The 21,741-nt window shown below is 40.0% G+C and overlaps 2 long non-coding RNA genes across 2 annotated transcripts; one reads left to right on the top strand and one right to left on the bottom strand.

Moving 5' to 3' along the window:
- Window positions 1-1,053: 1,053 nt before the first annotated feature.
- On the bottom strand, window positions 1,054-1,338 carry LOC143744701 (uncharacterized). Its single transcript, XR_013205899.1, has 2 exons — window positions 1,225-1,338; window positions 1,054-1,186 (listed from the first exon to the last, which is right to left on the bottom strand). It is a non-coding gene; the product is annotated as an uncharacterized LOC143744701 (long non-coding RNA).
- Window positions 1,339-10,164: 8,826 nt separating this feature from the next.
- Window positions 10,165-19,851, top strand: LOC143745097 (uncharacterized). The gene is made up of 3 exons (XR_013205944.1): window positions 10,165-10,330; window positions 15,076-15,194; window positions 18,098-19,851. It is a non-coding gene; the product is annotated as an uncharacterized LOC143745097 (long non-coding RNA).
- The last annotated feature ends 1,890 nt before the right edge of the window (window positions 19,852-21,741 follow it).

Below are 21,741 nucleotides of genomic sequence, written 5' to 3' on the forward strand. Positions count from 1 at the left end.
CGGGCCATTGGAACATCGTTCTTATCATAGGCCCAGCGCCAGGCCTGATGTAATGAACGTCTGGGGAGTCAGAAGAGAGGAGAGGGCTGGATTCTCTTTTTAATGAAGCCCTCCGGGGAGATTATCCATCAGCGACGCTGTATGCGCTTGTGCTGGATAACCTCCCTCAGATCCCTCTTCTAGCGGGAGTCACACCTTTCCTGCGCCCTGTTCCTCCACAGAGGGGGCGCACGAGAGGCGACACTGGCTCTCTGGCCCTGTCTACGGTCCTCAGATCGTGAAGGGCCAGGCCCTCCCGCCTGCCTGGGCGTGGAACCGGATCTCAGCGGTATGTAGGTTTTTTCCTAAAAGCAGCTGAGCGCGCCTTCGCCTCCCTGAACTTCCCAAGCCCCGCCTCCACGGCGGGGCCAAAGAGTTCAGAGGGCGAAACCGACGAATCGAGGAGAAAGGCCTTCTCTTTCTCCTCAACGTCGGCCAGGTTTAACCAAAGCTGTCTTTCCGTGGCCACCATCGCCGCCATCGACCGACTGATCATGGCAGCAGTTTGTTTGGTGGCCCGGAGCGCAAGAGCCGTGGTTCGGCGCGGCTCAGTAACTGCCTTAGGGGACAACCCTGCCCCCTGGTCGAGATCCTGCAGCAGGTCGGCCCGGTATGCCTGCAGCACCGCCATTGTGTGCAGGGAAGCACCAGCCTGAACTGCTGCCATGTATGCTCTGCCATTCAAACTCGCTGTTGTCTTTAGCGGTTTGGATGGCAGAGTTGGAGCTCTCAGTGTCGACGCCTGCCCAGACACGAGATAGTTTGCAAACGACTCGTCAAATGGGCGGCATCGACACATACCCATGCTCTGCGATCCCATCAACATCAGCGAAATTAACCCGCTGATGTCAGTGAATACGGGCAGAGCATGGGCTCTTCCATGCCCTCTCGATCTCCGTGTGAAGATTAGGAAGGAATGGAAGGCTCACCTGAGCTGGTGGTGTATGGCCGGGGAGAAACCGATCGCCGAGCCTACCGCGAGCGGTCTCTCCTCTAGCGCGTTGCCATGGCAGCTACAGCCTGTTGGCGGCGCGCTCCACAACATCCACCAGACCTGCATACACGGGGCAGGGTGGCTGAGAGGGTTCAGGATCTACCTGATTATAAACCTCCTCAGCCATCTCCTGCTCGTCCTGAAGAGCAGCAACTGCAGGAAACCGTCGGTGAAAAATCCTCGTCATCGACCTGCAGTTCGCCCTCGTCAGCCGTCGAATCATCTGAGAGGTTTACAGCACTCTCAAGATGATCGACGAGCTCTATCTGGAAGCCCATGATGCAAGTCGCCGCTCTGCCTCGGCACGAGCGGGAGCATGAGAACCAGACGCTGAACCCCCTTCACTCGAGAAGAGGGCCAGACGAGAGCGAGCGTTTTAAGAGAAAAACGCTCACAGTTCACACAGAGGATTCCCTCGAGAATCTCCCGTGCGCGCTCTTCTCCCAGGCAAGAAAAGCACACTCGTGTGCTGTACATTTAATTTTCTTACCGTTTCATTGAATAGCGTTTTCAAACAGACAGTCCCTGAAGACGATGAGATGATTTGTCATGTTTGCAAGGCGCCCTTTTATACTTCCAGGTCGCACGTTAATCATTCACGCTAATGATTCACGGGCTGTCGCCGGTCAATATGATTGACGTGATTTGATAGTGATTTCAGACACCTGTCACGCCTGAGGCGTTCCCCCCCCATAGCGTCGTTGACGTATTGTTGAGTTCCCTTCGAAAGGGAACTGAAAAGGCTAAATACCTCTCTGATGTTATCGATAAAAATGGTCATAAACCTCATGTTCTTTTTAGAACAATTAATTCTGTTCTTCATACCCCCCAATATATAATGCAGGAAGAATCTACTTTGGCCTGTAAAAAATTCCTCCACTTTTTTGTGGAAAAGATTACCACTATTAGAGCTAGCATTTCACCTCCAACCTTTGATCCTTCCATTTCCATAGAGTGTGCTGCAGTCCTCATTGAGTTTGAGCCTGTTTCCGTCTTGGCCCTTAATGATATTGTTACACATTTAAAACCTTCAATCTGTCCCAGTGATATCATCCCACCATGTATTTTTAAAGAGGTATGGAACACTATTGGACCTAACATTCAAGCAATCATAAACAGTAGTCTTACTTCTGGTTATGTGCCACTTTGTTTTAAAGAGGCTGTGGTGCAGCCCCTTATCAAAAAACAAAATCTGGACATTTCAGTTCTTTCAAATTATCGCCCGATTTCTAAACTTCCTTTTGTGTCCAAAATTTTAGAGAAGGCAGTCCTACTGCAGTTACAAGCCTATTTAGATCTGCATGGTATTCTTGAGGTGTTCCAGTCTGGTTTTAGAGCACTTCATAGCACAGAGACTGCACTTATAAAAGTTTTTAACGATCTTTTGATTTCAACAGATTCTGGAGATTCCGCAATTCTGATGCTTTTAGATCTTACAGCAGCATTTGATACGGTTGACCACAGTATTCTTTTCTCGCGTCTCGAGCACAGCGTGGGAATGAAAGGTACTGTATTAAAATGGTTTAGATCATATCTCTCAGAGAGAGTGTTTAAAGTTGGATACGGGGGCTCTACTTCACCAGCAGCACCAGTGACATGTGGAGTACCGCAGGGCTCTATTTTGGGACCGATTCTCTTCTCCCTTTACTTGCTTCCTTTAGGATCCATCTTAAAGAAGCATAATATTAGTTTCCATCTGTACGCAGATGATCTACAAATCTATCTGCCTATAAAAAGTAACGGTGAGGATTCGATGAAAAGGCTGTTAGATTGTTTTTATGACATTAAAGCATGGATGGCTTTAAACGCTTTACATTTTAATGAAAGTAAAACTGAAATTATGATTTTTAGACCTAGCAGTTCTACTAGCACCTCCAAATTAGACCTGGGACCCCTGACACCCTACGTCAAGTCTATGGTAACGAACCTTGGTGTAAAGTTGGATAGTGATCTACACCTAGAGAAACAGATAAACTCTGTTGTTAAGGCTAGTTTCTTTCAACTTAGGCTACTTACAAAATTGAAGCCATTTTTATCTTTCAAAAATTTGGAGAGGGTTATACATACGTTTATCACCACTCGCCTGGATTATTGTAATGCTTTATATATAGGAGTAAACCAGGCCTCTCTCTCTAGATTGCAAATAGTTCAGAATGCTGCCGCTCGACTCCTTACAGGAACCCGTAAACGAGAGCACATTATGCCTGTTCTTGCCTCTCTTCATTGGCTACCAGTTTGTTTCAGAATACAGTTTAAGATTTTATTGTTTGTTTTTAAATCTCTTCATGGTCAAGCACCAGCTTACATAAATGATCTACTGAAGATGCATGCTCCTTTGAGGTCATTGAGGTCCGCTGACCAACTACTCTTATCTGTTCCTAGAACACGACTTAAAAATAGGGGAGATCGAGCATTTTCAGTCGTGGCACCGAGACTTTGGAATGATCTGCCTATGCGTATCAGAGTAGCTCCCAGCCTTGACATTTTTAAATCACAACTTAAAACTCACTATTATTCATTGGCTTTTAAACCAGCCTGAGAGTTAATTAATGCATTTTATATATTCTTTAGTTTGTCACTTGTTTAACTGTGCTTTGTGCTCATGTTATGTGTTTATAATTTGTCTGAAATTATGTTCAGCACTTTGGCTAACCTCGGTTGTTTTAAATGTGCTTTACAAATAAAATTGTATTGTATTGTATTGTATTAACTGTGTAGCCATTCAAAAAGAATGATTCGCATTCTCTCCGTGTTTCATAATTTCCTCACAGGGCCTACGACCACACATGACCTCTCTGTGATGCCCGGCTGTTTCTGTATTGGAGAAATGAACAGATAAATAACCCTGACCTTAATGATGACAAGGTTAGGCTGGGGTTGAATCATGTGAAAGGCCTCAGCACCAGTCACAAGGCAGATCAGAAAGCCACAGCCTCGCCCCGGGGCGACCTCTGCATCTCTGAGCCTCTTTTCAAAATGAGAACATCTCAGTACTATTTTCTCTTTTCCTGTCATGCCTTTCAGTTGACCTTTGACCTACTTGATAGAGCGCTTTAGGGTGACAGGAGAAGCACTTGTGTAACTGGCCTTCAAACATCATGTTCCTGTTTATCGCTATTCCCCGATTGTATATTTAAAGTCAGCTCTGAATAAGATCACCCTGCTATTTTATGTGGATTTTTTAAGCATCTGCAATCCACCCATGAAAAAAATCCTGCTGGAGTTATGGTATGTGTGCTGTGATCATTTCATGCTGAGGTCCCTTGTTGTAAAGAAACTGCGTATGGTGAATGCCTGAGCCACTGACCGTCTCTAATGGTTTGTTTGTGTTTATTGTTGTGGAAGTGAGAGGAGCCACTGGGTGATACATGCAAGAGGAGGTTAAATGTTCAGCCACTGGAACTGTGCATTAATTAGTGCACCCAGTTGCCACATCACACTGTGACTCACTCTTCCTCTCCCGCACCAACACGTGACTGACCAGAGACTGTATCATCTCACCTTACTGCCCCTCTCATTGCTTCTTCTCTATCCTACTCTTATTCACCAAAGTTCACTGTACTTTTAACCAGCAGTTCTTTTTTGGTTGTCATTTATCTAATTAATGTGTAAGCTGTTTGCCTTTTTCTTCCACCAGACGTTTTGTGTGTTCACACCAAAAAGGTTTATTTTAACTAGAGAAAGCTATTATTACCATTCATCTCACTGGCAGTTGGTTGACTGGGTGGAAGTTTGTGATTTGAAATCTCGACATAAAGTTGCGATGAACATTAAAAGGATATTTAAAAGTTGAAAAGCATTAACAAAGTACTACATCTGACTATGAATAACCCCTAAAGATCAATTATTTCCGCAGCAATATTTTAGATGTGTGAAATTTCACTGTAATAATATACGCATGTTTGTATCATGTAACATATGTTGCCTTAATCTAAAATTTTCATTAACTGGAACATTGAGTCATAATGTTTCAAAGTGATTTCTGTAATTTTGACAGACAATAAGTATTAACTGCTTTAGAAATATTATAGTAAACACTGCTAAAAGGGATTAGAAGTGAAAAGGGAGACATTTCAAATTTCAAAGCATCATTTCAATACATTTCAAAGCATCTTGTGTGTGTGGGGGGGGGGGGGGGGGGGGACACCTGGGAAGAGATGTGAGGATTTAGTAAGAAAAACTAGAGATTATTAGTGCATTCATTTGAATAATTCATGAGATATATCATAAAATGAATCGGGAGAACAGACCACAAATGTAGTCTGTATATGTTTTCTTTTTTATGCTGTTACAGCGGAATACAAAGACAAAAAAAAAAGAAAAAACAAACGGAAAAGAATGCAGCGACTGAAAACAGCTCTTGCCATAGATATTGTTTTTGCATGTCACATTAAAATATCAAGTGTTACGTTATTCTCCTGAATCTAAAATACTGTATGCGCTTCAGGAAAAAGGTGGATAGTTATATGGAACAAGATTTTGGACCAATGAGATTTCACAGTGGGCGGGGCTATTCAGGGTGACAGCAACACAACTGAACTTCCAACAAAATGTCACATGGCTGGTCAGGACACATTTTGTTGGACCATTTTGCCAGCACTGGTAAAACATCTACAATAAAATAATAGCAATACATTACCATTTAAAAGTCTGGGATCAATAAGTTTTGTTTTATTTTGTTTTAAAGAAACTACACTTTTATTCAGCAATTATATCGATCAAAAGTGACATTAGAGACATTTATAATGTTACAAATGTTTTATAATCCAAATAAATGCTGTTCTATTAAACTTTCAATTCATAAAAAAAACTGAAATATTTCACAATATTTCTGTTTTTACTATCTTCACATTAGTGGTGATGGTGAACATAAGAGACTTTCAAAAACATTATAAAATCTTTCCAACCCAACACTTTTAGTGTACAGTATGCTATAAATATATTATGTCAGAATATAGAGCAATTATTCATTAATAATTGCGGTATAATTTAAAATTATTTAATACAAAGATGTTAATTGATGTTAATTATAATTATGTGCGACCACCAAAATGTCCTGCCACTTGTCAGGGTCATGGCAAGGACAAAACTCTCATTTAGAGCTTTTTGCTTTGTGTCAGGTCTGGTTAGGTCATTGTGTTGGCTAGAGGTGGGAGAGATGTACAGAGAGGAAATGATGTCTCTTTAAAGCAGGGGAAGGGGAAGAAGAGACAGCAGTAAGGAACAAAGGAGGAAAGATTTTAGGATTCTGTCTGTTGCTGTCTGCAAAAGAAGTGATTGAAGGTTGCAGAATCCTCTCATATCAAAGAGGTGCAGAGACAATTCAGTGTTTTTTAACACTCCACATATTCAAACACCCTTAACAGCATCCTCTCGGCTCATTCTTCCCAACCGCACATGCTCACTTTCCACTATGTTATAAATTCCTGCAGAAAAGGCCACTTATTCGTCATAAATCTCCTCTTGCCACTTTCAAATTACAATGATGTATTTGCAAAACGACCATGCCAAGTGTAGAAAAAAGGCAGGAGCGGGAAAGAAAAAAAACTCCCCGTCTTTTTTATGAGTCAACAGGGCGCATACAGTGGGTGGTTTGTATCTACACTGCATACAATTCTTTCTTTTTTTTTGTCTTCTTTTTTTTCAGACAGGGGGACGGTGTGCACCCGCAACAATGGCACTGACAGTTTCCGCACCCTGATCTCATCTGTTCCGGCCTGTGCACTCCACAGAAACTACTTAACTTTCATTAAACCGCGTTTGGTATCACCTCAGAGAAGAGACGCAAGCTGCACAAATGCTCATCTGCTCCCCTTCATTCGATTCGATACCTTTTTTTCTTCCTCCCAGACGGTGCCTTTCTCTTAGTCCTTGTCTTCTATTATCTTTCTCATAGACCTTATTCAGAGCAGCGCCATAACAGGTATAAAAGCGAGGATGTGAGGGATAGACTTGCCACGTTTTCAATGGCATCTGATGTAAAAAGCTGTATAAAGCTCCTAGATCACTTGTTATAATTTTACACAGCTCATATTGTCGGGAGTGTTTTGTCTACTGAAATTCGCTCAACTGCTCATCTAAACCCCTTCTTCCCTCTGTCAGGCCTGTTCTGACTGACTAAATTGTAGACCTTTGAAGCTGTGGTTATATTTCTTCATGGCTTTGTAGTTGTTTCATAGTGTTGAAACAGTGATTCATGTACTCACACAGCATCCATTAATTTCATGTAATGTAGCTTTTATCTCGCTCTCTGGGACAACCATCTCCAGCACTGTCTCACGGGTCAGCATATTGCTCACAGACTATTGCTTTCTCTCTCTGTTACTCTGTTCCTTCTCGTTTTTATTCTTTACTTCTCTCTCTTTCTTATTCAAGGCTGGCTTGTGGGTTTGTGGGACCTCAGGCCAGACCAATGAAAAAATGGCCATAACATCATCATATTAGACCCTGAAAAAATTGTGTTGATCAAAAAGTTCACAAAAATTGTGAAATGTTGTGACTTTATACCTGTATACAGTATGTATGTATATATAATATGTAAATGGGACCAGTATAAACCAGTATAACCAGTATGTATGTTTTATACTGGTCCCATTTACATTTTTCAATTGGCCTATTTGTTATTAATTGTGGCAACAGTCTTGTTTATGTTGGGTCAATCAGAAATAAAATGTTGAGCCAATGTAAAAATGTAGTTTATCAAACCATGTTGTTGGTCCAATTAAGTTTTTTTAAATTGTAGTAGTAATTGTTTATTTCTCGCTGTCACAAAAAAACAAACAAAAAAATTTGCATTAAACAAAATACAGAACACAGACATTTTATCACATAATTTTAATAACAAATAAATTCCAACACGGGCTATTTGGTGAAAATACCTTATTTTAAATAAGGAAAAATACAAGAGTATTTATATTAAATATAAAATATATATAGTTTATTATTTTGATGGCAAAACCGAATTTTCAGCAGTCTTCAGTGCATAAAAAAAATTGTTTTTATATAGTTATCGTTCTTGGTTTGAACAGGACTTTAGTCTAGCAATACAGCCTGTGCGTAACACTTTGTCTTTTTTAACGCAAGCTTTTGCCCAAATATATTGACAATAATGCCAGTAAAAACTGAGCGCCCACATAGCTACAATGTGACAAAAACTTAACAGTGTCTATTTACAGTGTAAATATCCTGCCATGTTGGCAAATGCTATTTACACTAACTCCTCCCACCAAAGACATACTCAATTCAATGTTTGCAGTGGCGCAGGCTGTAAGGAGTTTGGTGCATGAAACTAGCTTTTGATGTGATCGGCTCGAGTTCTCGACTTCTGAAACTCGCTATTCTCCCTTTTCTCAAATCAGATCGGAAAGGCATTTATTTTCAATAAAAATAAAGAAAACTGTTGATCAATTTAATGCATCCTTGCTGAACAAAATTATTTTTTTTCAGTTTGTTAAAAAAAAAACTTACTTATAAGTTATTTTTACTTATAAGTACAATTTAAAAGTTACTTACTGTGTATATTTCACTTGTAGGAAAGACTGGCCCATGTTCTGCTTTTCTACCTTTCTGTCTTTCTCAGTTACTTCTGTTTCACTTCATAGGCGTGTTTCTATTATAGAGTTCAACTTCAAACCTCAACTGTAAATGATGGGGAGTGTGGTGGAGGTGTTGGATGTAGCCTCAGGGTGATTCTTTCTTATTTCTTTATTTCCGTCCTTTGCACGGTTCTCCGGAGCAGGGCGACACAGATCCACTGATTGGTGGAGTTTGGATCAGAGCACATGAAGAAGTCAAGCTAAGCAGTCACGAGCAGAGAACATCCAGCTCCTCTATCATCCGCCAAACACTTGACCCACAGTAACTCCGCTTTGACAGAGCATCACAGCTTTTCTATGTAAGACAGAGCCTAGTTTCAGGAAAATGTGATTATGAAAGACATCCAGTCGTAGATGTCCTCTCTTTCTTTTCCAGCTTTGTTCAAGAAGGCTGACAGAAGCCCGCTCCTGGTTACGTTTTGCGAACTGTCACTTTCCCGTAAGATAACACCTCTGCACAGAGGCTTGGAAATGCCAAGGTTCAAGTTTACAATTTAAAAGTTTAAATGCAGAACCACGGGTCACCTTGGGCCACAGTAAAGGTCAATGCCATGACGACAGCTGTGGATATGGTTCATTCAGCCCCTCGAGTTACACATTCTATCTTTATCCCTCCATTTTCTCTCTGTAATTTTTGCCGTATCCAAACTGGAAGTCTATTTATGCTGGTCAAAAAACATAATAATTTCATACCACATCAAAACCCTAACCAGGTCTTTGCAATTTCTCAAATGAATAATATGTTATTTGCAGAGAAAGCTATGCATGAGGGTGTTTCTAATTCTCTGTGTTTTTACGAGAAGCTGGGCCATAATTATGGAATAGGCAATTCGGCGTGATAATCCCACTGTGCGATCTTCTGAGTGAGCATAGCAGGAGATACAAAGACACCTGTGTCCCAGCAGGGACTGGACCTCCTTTTCTCTCCTGTCCTCTCTTCCGAAATGACATAAAAACATCCGAATAAACCTGTTTCATACACATATATGATTATCTATCAGCGCCTCCACTCTTCTGAGCCAAAGAGGCCTTAAAAGCGAAGCATATTGGCTGCGCTCAGTGCCAAGGCGCATCCCTCTCCCCCTTCTCCCCCTTCCGGGCCTCTGACGTGGGCTCACTGGTAGTGCTCTTTCCCTGCAGGGGGCCCCGGAGCCGGGCTTGTCCTGACACCGCAAACATATGTAAGGACACCTGAGCTACGGCCTTCAGCCTCCCGCCACCAAGGGTTAATTTTCCACCCAGCAGTGCGGCAGCCAGACTTGGCCAAGTTTCCTGTCGCCCACAGTGCACCACAAGCTGTGTTTGGGAGCCAGCAAACAACATTAATCCTGCCCCTATGACGGATCGCATATGCAAAATGTCCGCCACCCTACGCGTTCACACAGCTAGGCAGGTACGGGGACAGGAAGAAAAGACGATGTACTTGGACAGAGAGGAAGAGAGATTACGGGATCGGAGGAGGAGGAGGGAGACTTCTGACTGTACTTCATCACGCCACTGGAAGTTTCAATCTTCCTTTTGTCTTTAACATTTCAGGTGCCGATGTGTACGATGCCAGGAAAGGTCAGGAGATGATTTACTGAACATTTATGGAGGCTTTATCTTCAATCCCTGTCACCAATGCGGGCGATGCTTCATAGAGGGTCGCCAAACAGACGTGGAAAAAGAAAGAGCATGACAACGCCACAACCGCAATGACACAGTAAGAAAACAAGAATGCACTCTTTCATTAGCAAAGCACCGCTGAGAATAAACACTCTCATTTTTTTTCTCCTCATCCCATTCCCTCTATCTCTAAAAGGGGAGTAGAGTTCTGGTATAGGCGTTTCTCAACAGGGTTTCCTCTTTTGTGTGTCCATTATGAAACCTCAGCATGAGAGCCATGTCCATGCGTCCGTGACTGTTCTACAGAATTGAACAATGTCATCTAAAGTGCAACAGAGTGACACTTTTCCTAACTTTCTTCTTCTATCGTGTCTTGTATGGTAAGCAGCAGTGGTGTGTGATGGAAACAAGGGAAATTTCCCTCTTTAAGGTTTAGAGAATTTTTGGGTATGTTCACATGACAACGATATCAACGGAGAAGTTTTTCCTTTGCTTTTTTTCACGCACACAGTAACAGTATTGTTTCGATTTTCGTTTTTTATTTGAAAACAGTGAAAAGTCATTTAAATAAGTATATTCAACACTTCCATAATGATTAGTTCAATGATCTATCTATCTAAAGTTTTACATGTATATTATGTTTATTGTTTTATATATAATTTATATATTTAATAGTCAATAGTCAAGTACAATTATGAGTACTACAATACTGCAGTAAAACGCTTTATCCGAGTAGCATTTTCTTTGTTAATAAAAAGTTACATCTTTAATTTCACCAAGCTGCAGTAATTTTGTGTTTTGTCATTTCAAATTTATTTTGATTCAGACATGACTACAATTATTTAACATAACATAGAGTGATGTTCACTTTGTAATTAGTCTGTCCATTTCCACCAGTTTGACCCATTCAGTTCGATTTTAGCAACAACATTATCATATTGACAGAGTAATTGGCCAGTCATAGAGTAATGGAGGCACTACCTCCAGTGATTGGGACTTTTGTTTGTTTCTCGCCATTCCCCCTCGTTTTTCTTTTTTTTTACGCCTTTTCATTGAGAACACAATGAGTTCAAAAGAAGTAAAAGAGATGCAACCACTGGTGTTAATGATGAACAGTGTAACGTCAGAAAATTCTTCAACATCCCATGACTATTTGATTTCATATTTCAATGTATGTCTTAAAACATTTTCTCCTTTTGCATCCTCAGAGAAAACCTTGGTTAGCAGATAACAGTCTAAAGTACTTTAGGAATGAAGGATGCTGGACCGACAGACTTCTCTCCTCAGGACTTTGTGCCTTTTTCTCAGTGTCTCAATTGTCCAACTCAGCATGATTCATCATCTTGCCTTAGCCGATCACCACCCAGACCCAGCACGCCTTCTCCGTGTTCTTCTTCCCTGTCTTTCTTACTCACTCCAGAAAACCAGTGTCAAAACACTTTGCTTTTTCTTTGGCCTGCATTATTCTTGTTAGATGATGTCCTTGTGCTGTTCAAATCGTCCTTGTTACAGCTGTGATGCAAACCTTGATTGAGTTAATGTTGTTTTCATCTATAGTGTAAATAATGTTTTGTTTGCTAAGATTTATTCATCAGGTAACTCTTAATTCAAGGGCTTATTCAAAACTTATTTTCTTGTCTTCCTGTTGTATTGACATCACAAGGTCTTGCTAATGACAGCTTGTCATTGTGGTGGAATTGAAAATGTTATTGTTTTTTTTTTTGTTTGTTTTTTAAATACAGTTTAAAGATTACATATTTTAATTTAAGGGGAATCACAGAATCTTGGAAGATCGGGTAGAATAATTCTGTTTAAGTACTGTGCCTCTTTCGCGCAATCAATATAAGCCAGAGGCATGTTAAATATTATTATGTACTTTGCATTTATTTGATTGTTTGTTATTATGCACACTATGTAGGTTGCTAGGTCTAAGGTCACCAGAATTACAAAGTGAGTTTCCTTTTGTTTGTGTGATGTTACACAGCATGGTCAAAAGGCAAAGTTCATAACATTTAGACTCATGGTCCCAAAAGCTCTCCAGAATTTCCACAGGCCCATCCCAGAAGAGCCTGAAAAAGTATAACTACTGAAAACAGCATTATTTCAGAAACAACCAAGGGTGACAAGAGGTTTTCATTGCAGATTAAAAATCAATGATCTTTTCAGTTTGTGCCGGCTAGGGTTAGCGCTGCAGAGAAAGAAACGGCTTTCACAACAACCATTTGATTAACCTGGATGATTTTATGTGCTGATAGCGTCCACGGTGAGCAAATCATTATTAGATCTCATTTTCTGCACGGAGAAAACCAGTGAAGCTTAGCTCCACGCCGTGCCCTGTGCATTGAATTTCTGTCTTTGACTTAAATAGGAATAAAGATGAGAGGAGAAACGGTTTGAAAACTCAGCTTAGATGTGGCGAGCCGGAGAGTAAAGGCTCTCTATATGTGCAGTGCCATAGGAGGGCAGTGCCCGCTGCGCCCTCTGTGTCCGTGTTTGTGTGTACGCTGTAGAGACAAAGGCATAAACCTCCTGCAGCAGAGGTGCTGTGAGTAATGAGTCCAGAATACGCAATACCAACACACTCATCACTCCTCATCCTCCGTAGCCAAGGTCACACAAAACCTCTACATTACCTCTACATCTCACTCCTTCTCCGTCTTGCGCTTTCGCTCTCGCTACCTCTCTCACGGTGGCCACGTCGCCCTCTCACCCCGCCAAGAGCAGGCGGGCGGGCGGGCGAGTGAGTGAATGTGTCTCAGGGTTGCTGCTGCGAGCGCTTGATCTGAGAAGCAGAATGGATGGGAGTGTATTGTCAGACTGTCATTCAGCCGGTCTGCAGCAGCAGTAAGCCTTCAGAAAATATTAAACTGCTTTCACCACATAAAAGCCGTCCTCTTATACTGATGACATATGGTTTGAAAAGCCGCCTCTGGTTTGTTTTGGAGAGGTGGAAATTGAACACAACGGCTATTTGAAGTGGGTCGAGGCTCTCTTTCTGAAGCTGAATATACCAGTGACAGTATAGAGAGAAGAAAGCCTTGCTATTACAACCTGTGAGTTTTTGAAAGTTAACAATATAGGCGCGAGGGGAAGGGGATCGAGCTGAGACTTGTATGTGTGTCAAGTGGTGTAAAACCTCAAACATCGGCCTCCAGCTTGCACCAAAAGAGCAAAACGTGGTCCCCCATTCACACGTGGTATTACAATCACCTTTGGGATCCAATCACAATTTGTTAGGCGAGATCTGGTAGTTACCTCTGATTTTATCACTTACAGTATGTATATCTCTCACTACAGTATGTGTTTTACTTCATGTTGATAAAGCCCATATATGTGTAAAGACACAACATTGATCATTTAAATTAAATTATACTATAACATATTATTTTTATTATCATTAAGTAAACTTTGAACATGCTTAACTTGAATTTGTATCCCTGCATGATGATCAAGCTTTTTGCATTGATTTATTCCATTTAAAATGTTTACATTTTTCTGATGTTTAATTAGTTTTAGTCAAAACATGTCCATTTATTTAGAACAGTGGATGATTGACAGGTGAGTATCAGAACAGATCAGCGTTGACACTATACATACATTTTCATCTCAAATCAGTGCAATTTTAGTGTGATTTACTATTATACTAATTATTAATATTTTGAAATAGTTTTTATTTTTATATTTTCAGTTTTCGTTTTCGTTTATATTTTATCCATTTTATGTGCTTTTGTGGTTTAATTTTTTTTATATTACTATTTAGCTTTAATTATTTTTTATTTCAGTTTTAATAATTTTAGCACTTTAAAATTGTTTTATTTATTGCCAAGGCATTTTTTCTAATGTATATGTTTTTCATCTAATTTTTATATTTTATTTCAGCTTAATTTCAATAAAGTAAACCATATTTAATGGTTTTTGTTTTAGTTAACAATAACAACAGAGCTCCGGATGTGATTTGCAAGATCGAATCACAAAACATTTTGCACCCCGTTTACACTTATATTAAGCACTCACCCCTTGTGATTGGATAATGTGATGGGTCTCGGGTGTAAATGAGGCCATGGAGGTGTTCTTGCAAACTTCTGCCAGTGTCTCTCTAGTTCTCCTCACCTTCTCTGTGCTCATTTTTACACTTACATGATATCTATCCCACACCCTCCCAAGCAGTGCTGGCTCAGAGAGAGATAACAGTGGATTTAGTCCCGGCTGGGCCAATGATTTCCACATTGAAACTGCTATTCATATCAGAGAAGCTGCCTGAACATCAGGCAGGAGAAAAGGTGTGAAATAGCGCGACCAATCTGGAGAGTTCTGGGCAGACAGACAGTGTAAGACTGTCCAGGTGTCTTATAATATGAGGATTAGAGCTTTGCCAAGGATTGAGCAGCACAGGCCTGATATGAAAAGAGAGAGAGACTTACTGAGGACTTCAGAGACATCAGAGGAACTGCCTGTGCTGGCAGAGTGCCATAACCAAGACCATCATTTTCAACCCCCAAATTAGAGAGGTGACCATCTGACAATAAAACAGCCTGTGGAGAGGAGAAAAAAAGAGTCAGACTTCCATTATAAATATTAATCAAATGGAAGCCTTTCAGAGATGGCATTTCTCTGCAGGAAAAGATGTAGTACTTGCCTGTCAGGGCAGCAATGGAGGTCAGCATGGCCTTTCCCTTGAGTCAAACTTGATTTAGCCCTTTTTATAGAATATTAAAACCATATGATATTAAAATAAAATAAAAAATAGAGCAAGATAAAACAACTGAGAAAGTGTACTTTTCTAATGTTGAGAAGGAAAAATGCTGATGTTACATCCTCCTCTGTTCTTTTGTTCTTCTGCAGGTCTTTAACCAGTCCAACTCTTGGCAGGTACAGAACACTAAAGGACCATTTTATTTCTAAATGAGTCTGAATGGCGCACCACAAAGACTGGAAATGCTGCTGCCCTTTTATTTTAAATGGTACGTTGGCATTTAACATTACACATATCAGCAGAACTTCACTCCATTTATGGATTCTTAATGTATGTGTATTTGTTCACAGCCACTTATGATATTAGCTGTTGTCATGGGCTGTGAAAAGGGACATTTAACTTGTAGATAATGAAAAAAATATATATATATCTTGTGATCATAAATTAATTTATAAACTACATAAAAAAACTCCCACCTTTGAAAAAGCCTCCTTCACTTCCCCATAGCTAAAAAATCTTGACTTTTACTCACAGGAAGGAGAAATTAATTGAGACTACATGGTAACAAAATCGTTCTTTCTTTCTTTCTTTCTTTCTTTCTTCTTTTCTTTCTTTCTTTCTTTCTTTCTTTCTTTCTTTCTTTCTTTCTTTCTTTCTTTCTTTCTTTCTTTCTTTCTTTCTTTCTTTCTTTCTTTCTGTGTGTGTGCGTGCATGCGTGTGTGCGTGTGCGTGCATGCATGTGCGTGCGTGTGTGTGTGTATGTGTCTGATATCACCATTTATCTCTGTTTGGTAAGATTTTAACTTACCTTAATGTTTGTAAATAAAAATATCATTCAAAAATATCATATATAAAGGTATATAATAATTTACATGATGTCATTTTATATACCACAATATTTGTATGACCATACTGTACAGATCTATGTATATACTGTAATTATGTACAGTGTTGGGGGTAAAGCATTACAAGTAACTCTAGTTACGTTGTCAGATTACTTTTTTCAAGTAACAAGTAAAGTAACACATTATTTTTAAATTTGCACCAAAATATATGAGTTACTTTCTCAAATAAGTAGGCTAAAGCAAGTTACTTGCATGCTAAGTGTGAACATGATTGTTATTGTACAGTAGTTCTAGACTAAATGTTAGCATGCATTTACTCATCTCACTTGCCCAAAAAAAATATTTAGTATTCCTCAAAATGAATAAAATCAGTGGAAAATCGGAATACTTCACAAACTTCCAATAATTAAATATGTTAAATAAAATAGTTGAATGCATTTAATCTCATTTTATTGATCAATGTACTTGCTGCTGAGTGCTGACCTTCGACTTTAGATGTTTTATTTTTATTGGTGAAGTAAGTGTTGAACTTTCTTCTGCCTCCTGTTTTTCTGCGGTCCAGAATGGCAGCACACCTGAAAGGTTTGTTTGAGCTGAATTTGCATTTCCTTCTGCCTTATTATTTCAATTTTGGTGTGAAAGGGCCTTTACATTTGCCCAAAAATATAACTTTTTTGCTATACAAAGAAAACAAGAAAAGTAATGCATTACTTTTCTTTAAATGTAATTAACTTAATTAGTTACATTTTAAAGGAGTAACGCAATATTGTAATGAATTACTTTTCAAAGTAACTTTCCCCAACACTGTGTGTATGTATGTATGTATGTATGTATGTATGTATGTAAGATGTATATATGTGTGTATGTATGTATGTATATATGTATATATGTATTTATGTATGTATTTATGTAGTTAGATTGATGAATGGATGGATGGATGGATTTTTAATTAAAGTTACTTTTACAAATGTTATATGAGGGATACAAATGCCACCAGTTGTGTATAATGTCACTTACTGTATATCTGTCTCTCTTTTGTTTATTTTCTTTTTCTTTTCCTTTTTGCAGCATATATGCCTACATCTGACAATTCTCCCTCCTTCATACTCTCTCTTTTTTTCTGTCCTCCCATTATGAATAATGAACTTGTCCTCCTATGATCAAGTCTATTGGGGATTTCCGCTGCGTGTGTCAGGGCCTGTCTAATGGATTGCTGTATGCTAATTTGGCTAGAGGATGATGGGCAGTTCTCTGCTGGGGTCACCGGTGAAATGAAAGAGCCCTTTGTGCGAGTCTGAGCCATGTGCCTCTGACAGACCGGCACAGACCTTGAGAGTCTTCCTTTATACTTGTGCACAGCTACTGGAGAACGAAGAACAATGCTAAACACCAGGCAATGTCAGTATTGATTTAGGGAGGGATGTGAGTCTTGGTGTCCTAGGCCTCCGTAAACTCCTTCAAAGTGTGTATGTAGGTGACCGGCAGCACACTCTTGGATGGTTTCGGATAAGCTGCTTCCATCCTCTGCAACCCAGCATCAGTCTCACTGGCCCATTTCCAACCCTCAGTCCATCAGCCATTAGGCCAATAATGAAGTAACCTCACATGGTTATTGACTGGCTTGTCAGTAGCCCTGCCTGAGTCCTTAATGGAAGTCATTGGTCTTAAGTTAAAAAAAGGGCTGAAGGAGGTAGAGCAGGCCATGCACCGCATCTCAAGTGCCCTGCAGAGGTGAGCAGCTGCCAGCCCATGCAAATTATCTGGCAGAGACGAGCTGCTGTCTGGACACATGAAAAATTCTGCCATTCAGCAATGGGATCAGTACAAACAGAACTCATTTAGTGTGGTGGGCCTTTGCATAAGAATATATACAGCAAAGGTTTAAGAGTTAAAAAGTTAAAGATGTTTTTAGCAAGTATTGATTCTCTACTATCATCTTAAAAAATGAAAATTGTTTAATTATTTATTCACCCTCATGTCTTTTCAAACCTGTAGGGTTTTTTTTTCTTTCGTTAAACACAAAGTAATAATTTTATCAGGATTATTTTTGAAATCCTTTTATGAAATTTTTGTAGCATTATACATTTATTTAATGGTATTTTGATCAATTTAACGGATCCTTGCTAAATAAAATGTATTTATTTCAAATAAATAAATACAAATCTTACTGACCCTAAACTTTTTAATGGAAGTGTATGCTCCACCAAAGAAAGAAACACAAATGGGTATAGAACAACACACGGGTGAGTAAATCATAGAATCTGCTTCTTTTTGCATTATTTTTAAGCATATCTCTCTCTCTTTCTCTCTTTTTTTCTGATTTCAGGCTATCGGGTTCATCATGCACATAAAACTGATCACACAAAATGAATATAAGCGGTTGAAGAGACAGGAGATGTGAACTGTCCCTCTCAAGTTTACTAAAAATGTCTGATGGTTTCACCCAGACAGTTAGGAGAGCTGTGTCTGAATGGGATCCAAATCTCTGGTATGTGGTGCAGTAATGACAGAGAAATGTTGTCCTAATTATTGTAATTTCCTTTGATTTAGAAAGTTGGTGTAGTTTTAATTGAGCGGACAAATTTAGCTGTTCGACAGCTGAGTTCATGAATGTGACTCTCTTTCTTTCTTTCTCTTTCTTTCTTTTTTTAACATGTTATACTTTTTTTACGATGTCTGCTAGCTTACTCTGAACTGCTATATATTTTTTTTCTTATTCAATGAAAATGTATCTTCCAGTGATTATGCATGAAGATAAATTTCAACCCAAACTCAGCCCAGTATTTTGTTCTCTTGGGTATCATTTGGATTGTGGCTTTAGAACATTCCCATTGCTCCTGAGGAATATGAATGCATCAGTAAAATGAAATAGTTAGCATGTATTTCTTATTACGGATGATTTGTATGGCCATCTGTCTGTTATGACTGAACTTTAGCATATCACAATACCATCAAAACCTCGTTTTCTGACTGCACTCATGTAAACATGTGAAATTGAATTGAGTTGGTTCCAATCAGAATGTCAGATGAATGAGATGCCCGTGTTTTGTTGCCCTGCAAAGGGTACAAACAGTTACCATAGCTGTATTTACAATATCAGACATTCCGTATGAATGTGCACATGTTTATTGATAGGTTCCAGTTCTTATGGCTCTTTTGGTATTGATGAATGGCAGTGGGTGTGGTGTGATGGCTAGTGTATTGTCATAATTCGTGATGAGTCGAGCATTCTGGCTGGCTTTATGGCACTTGTGGGCTCGAATTGAAAGGAATAAGAGGGTGTTTTAAGGCAGAGTGGATTTCAGTCTTATCCTGACTAATAGACTTGTGTAATATTACGCAACATTCATTCAGCTCTAACTGAAACATTGTCCAATAACATGCCTAGAAGCAAGACTTAATAATTGCATTTGTGTTTTGTGATTTGAATGTTGTTTAAAGTGTATTATTCTTGAGAGCTGCCTAGATGTGATTTGAAAACACACGAAAGCCTCAATAAACTGATTGATCTGTTGGATTTGAATCTGACTTTTTTTTCATTTCTATTTGACCCTTAATCATTAGCAAGAATTAGTGTAAGATGATACAAAAATAGGATAATGAGATTTGGAAATATTTGGAATTTGGAAATCCAAAAGGAAAAAGTTTGGCTTTGTTTGTATGTTTAGTTTTGTGTTTGAGACTTAGGCTGCATTCACATTAAATGAGTTAAAGGCCTGAAGTGCTTTTGAATGCACAGTTTTGTATGATGCGTTGACATACGGGACATATTGACAATACGGGACATATTGAATGACTTCTCCAGCTTTTCAAATAGCCAATAGCGTTAATTTACCTCACAGACTGCAAGTCATACTTGACAGCACCATGGAAGCGAATCCGAGCGCTGATGATTTACATTTACATTTAGTCATTTAGCAGACGCTTTTATCCAAAGCGACTTACAACTGAGGACTAAAGCAAGCGAGTCATCGTGAAGAGGCAAGAACAACGCAAGAAGTGCTCAAAATACAAAGTTCAGGCATTGCTCAGAGTAGCAAAAAACAGACCAGGGAGGATTTAAAGGAGAAGGAAAGTTTTTTTCACATTTTTTCAAATTTTTTATGTTAAGTACTCACAGAAGAGATGAGTTTTCAGTTGTCTTTTGAATGCTTTCAGGGATTCTGCATTACGGACGAGGGTGGGGAGATCATTCCACCAGCATGGAACCGTGAATGAGAATGTTCTGGAGAGTGATTTAGTGCCTCGCTGTGATGGTACCACGAGCCGTCACTCATTGACTGATCGTTGGCTTCTGGTAGGGGTGTAGACTTGTAGGATTGAGTGAAAGTAGGACGGAGCTGAGTCTGTGGTAGATCTGTAAGCAAGTGTCAAAGCCTTGAATTTGATGCGAGCAACGAGTGGTAGCCAGTGCAGTGGGATGAACAGAGGAGTGACGTGGGCCCTTTTGGGCTCATTGAAGACAAGGCCGGCTGCAGCATTCTGGATCATTTGTAGAGGTTCAGTTACACATGATGGAAGTCCAGCCAGAAGAGCATTGCAGTAATCAAGCCTAGAAATAGCCAGGGCCTGGACGAGAAGTTGTGATGCATGCTCCGTTAGGAAAGGTCTGATCTTCCTGATGTTATACATTGCAAACCTGCATGATCGAGCTGTCTTCGTAATGTGGTCTGTGAAGGAGAGCCGGTCATCAAATATTAATCACAGATTTCTGGCCAAGCTTGATGGGCTGATTGAGGATGAATCTAGCTGGATAGTGAAGTCGTGCTGTAGAGACGCATTGCCAGGGAGGACGAGAAGCTCACTCTTTGCCAGGTTGAGCTGCAGGTGATGTTCTTTCATCCATGCCGAGATGTTTGCCAGACAGCTTGAGATACGTGCAGCTACTGTGGGATAATCTGATTGAAATGAGAGGTAGAGCTGGGTGTCATCAGCATAGCAATGGTAAGAGAAACCATGTGCCTGTATGATGGGTCCCAGTGATGTGTTGTAAATGGAGAAGAGGAGTGGTCCAAGAACTAAACCCTGAGGAACCCCTGTGGTCAGTTGATGTGCTTTGGATACCTCGTCTCCCCATGCAACCCTGAAGGACCTACCTGTGAGATAGGATTCAAACCAGTGGAGGGAAGTTCCTTTGATGCCCAGTGATGAGAGGGTGGACAGAAGGATCTGATAATTCACAGTGTCGAAGGCAGCAGAAAGATCAAGGAGAATGAGAATTGATGATTTGGAAGCAGCTTTTGCGATCCGTAGGGCTTCTGTGACCGACAGTAGTGCAGTCTCGGTTGAATGTCCTTTCTTGAAGCCAGATTGGTTGACATCTAGCTGGCTGGTCAGAGACAGGAAAGATGACACTTGGTTGAAAGAAACTCGTTCAAGTGTTTTCGCAATGAATGGTAGGAGAGAGACAGGTCTGTAATTCTCTAAAAGTGATGTGTTTAACATTGTTTTTGTTTAGCAGTGGAGTTACCCGAGCCTGCTTGAATGCTGTAGGGAAAATACCAGTATGGAGGGATGAGTTGATGATGTGTGTGAGTGCTGGTAGAAGTGTGGGAGAGATGGCTTGTAGAAGATATGAGGGGATGGGGTCTAGAGGGCAGGTGGTAGGATGACTGGAGAGAAGAAGTTCAGATACTTCTTCCTCGGTTAGTGAAGAGAATGTAAAGAGAAGGTTTTTACATTGATGATACATTGGATTCAATAGTAGAGGTGTGAATAAATTCTAGCCATTTCATTCTTAACCAGACTTGATTGCTCGATTGCTCCTGTCTGCCTCCTGTCTGCCTGCTGCTGCTGCTGTTGAGTTGGTTTGCGTCTGTAAGCTTTGTATATCTTTCTGTTTTGAACCATTATTTACTATCATTCCCTGTTGTTTATACTGCTAAATATATCTTACTCAACATCACATATTAACCTGACATCGCTAGCTTCAATCTCAATCGTTACTAGCACAACACGCTAGTAATTTGC

Source organism: Siphateles boraxobius, unplaced genomic scaffold, assembly GCF_051911475.1.
Source record: "Siphateles boraxobius isolate OS27281-9 unplaced genomic scaffold, OSU_SipBor_1 20, whole genome shotgun sequence".
NCBI lineage: Eukaryota > Metazoa > Chordata > Actinopteri > Cypriniformes > Leuciscidae > Siphateles > Siphateles boraxobius.